Source organism: Tachyglossus aculeatus, chromosome X4 (genome assembly GCF_015852505.1).
Source record: "Tachyglossus aculeatus isolate mTacAcu1 chromosome X4, mTacAcu1.pri, whole genome shotgun sequence".
Taxonomy (NCBI): Eukaryota; Metazoa; Chordata; class Mammalia; order Monotremata; family Tachyglossidae; genus Tachyglossus; species Tachyglossus aculeatus.
The window spans coordinates 60599245-60601275 of record NC_052098.1 but is presented as its reverse complement, the minus strand read 5'-3'; the positions used below and the strand labels follow the sequence as shown (position 1 = coordinate 60601275).

The following is a 2031-nucleotide window of genomic DNA, read 5'->3' as shown; positions in this document are numbered from 1 at the left end:
AATTGAGGAAACTGAGGCACAGAGAAGTTGAGTGACTTGCCAAAGGTCACACAGCAGGCAAGTGGTGGGAAGACCAGGATTAGAACCCAGGTTTTCTGATTCTCAGGCCTGTGCTCTTTCTACAAAGCCATGCTACTTCCCAAATATGTAAAGACGGCAGCTTCTAAGCAAAGCATATGCATCAAGACCATCTCTTCTTAAAACTGCACCTCCTGCTCCACACCCTCATGGCCCTGGGAGATGGGGAGGGAAGGTAGTTCATTTGGCTACAGTGGAGTGTGAGGGCTGAGGTGTGCCGGGAGGTGAGGGGTGCAGTTACTGGATGTGTCTCTCTGCTGTGGTGAAGCACAAAAACAATATCTTGGGACGTGGAGGAGAAAGAGAGTCTGTTAGATTAGGGAGAGCTTTGCCCCCCTGCCCTCCCCTGAACACACACACACACACACACACACACACACACACACACACACACACACACACACACACAAAATAAAACAAACAAAAAAACAACCCTGTTCCCTGAAATATAAATAAGGAAAAATTCTCATCTTAAATCAGGTGGATTTCACTGGAACTTAAATCTAGTACACTTCATTTTTGATCCAGGATCTTTTGATATTTCCACTGGGAAATCTCACTTCATATGTAGTGCAGTCTTGCCTTGTCTTATGCCGTTGAGTCGTTTCCGACCCATAGCAACACCAAGGACACATCTCTCCCAGAATGCCCCGCTGTCCATCTGCAATTGTTCTGGTAGTGGATCCATAGAGTTCTGTATCCATAGAGTTCTCCTGGTAAAAATACGGAAGTGGTTTACCACTGCCGCCTTCTGCGCAGTAAACTCAAGTCTCCGCCCCGGACTCTCTCCCATGATACTGCTGCCCAGCTCAGGGGAGTTTTGACTTGTAGCAGATTGCCTTCCACTCGCTAACCACTGCCCAAGCTAGGAATGGAATGTGTAGGCCTCTGCTTGACTCTCCCTCCCATAGCCGAGACTGGTAGAGTACTGGAAACTCTCCAGTTGTGATCCCGAGAGGGGGTATATAGTATGGAGGGGAGATAAATCCAAATTTTACTTCTTAAGCCAGAGATTTAGAAGTACAACCCATTATCAACATCAGTATCCACCAACATTGTCGTATAGTACTATGCCAAGCCCTTAGTACAGTGCTCTGCGCAAAGTGCTCAGTAAATACCACTGATGAATCAGTGACACAGACTGAATGTGTCATAGAATTCTGTTACCTGAGTAGGGGAAGAGGAGAAGGAGACAGAGGAGAGAGAAGCCAGCGCTAAGTGAGAGGAGGGCCGAGGAAGCAAGTATTTTAAGAAGTGAGGGGGGATGTAGACCAAGCACAAGCTGAAGTGAAGAAGTAGAGCTGAGTAATCACAATAATAATAATAATAGCAATGGTATTTGTTAAGCACTTACTATGTGTCAAGCGAGCCCCCTGTAGAGCCAAACCTGTCTAACCAACCATGAAAACCTTGAGATGTTTGCAGCAATTTGTGATCAAGAGCTGTTTTCCTGTTCTAGGGAGGTACCCATGGACTGACCTTTCCAATGATTGTTTAGCTAATATATTTTTTTCTCTTTTATTGTCGAGTTTCTATTTATTCACATTGTTTCAGCTTGATAGCGATCAATCAGCCATATTTATTGAGCTCTAAATGTGTGCTGAGCACTGTACTAAGCACTTGTGAGAGTACGATAGAATAAATGGTCCTCTTTTCTTTCATGTGTCGGTCCTCCCCTGCTTAGTTCGTGAGACCTTGTTGGCCAGGGACCAGATCTTAATTGGTTTCCATGTATATACTCCATAGCATTGTGCAATGCTTTGCACATTGTAAGCATCTAATAAATGTTAGTAATAATAATAGAAGACTTCGTTTTTAAGAAATGCGTGAGACCTCGTCTTGGCAGACAGCTGCAAAGGAGGAGAATGTGGAAGTGGGAATAGGAGAACTTCAAGGAGCGGAAGTCGACTTTGCTTACTATTTCGTTGACATCAGGAATTAATGAGGGAGGAG

At 44.7% G+C, this 2031-nt stretch overlaps 1 non-coding gene across 1 annotated transcript; it reads right to left on the bottom strand.

The window, feature by feature from the left end:
• Positions 1-901: 901 nt before the first annotated feature.
• LOC119948653 lies at positions 902-1039 on the bottom strand. Its single transcript, XR_005457035.1, has one exon. It is a non-coding gene; the product is annotated as a small nucleolar RNA SNORA7 (small nucleolar RNA).
• Positions 1040-2031: the final 992 nt, after the last annotated feature.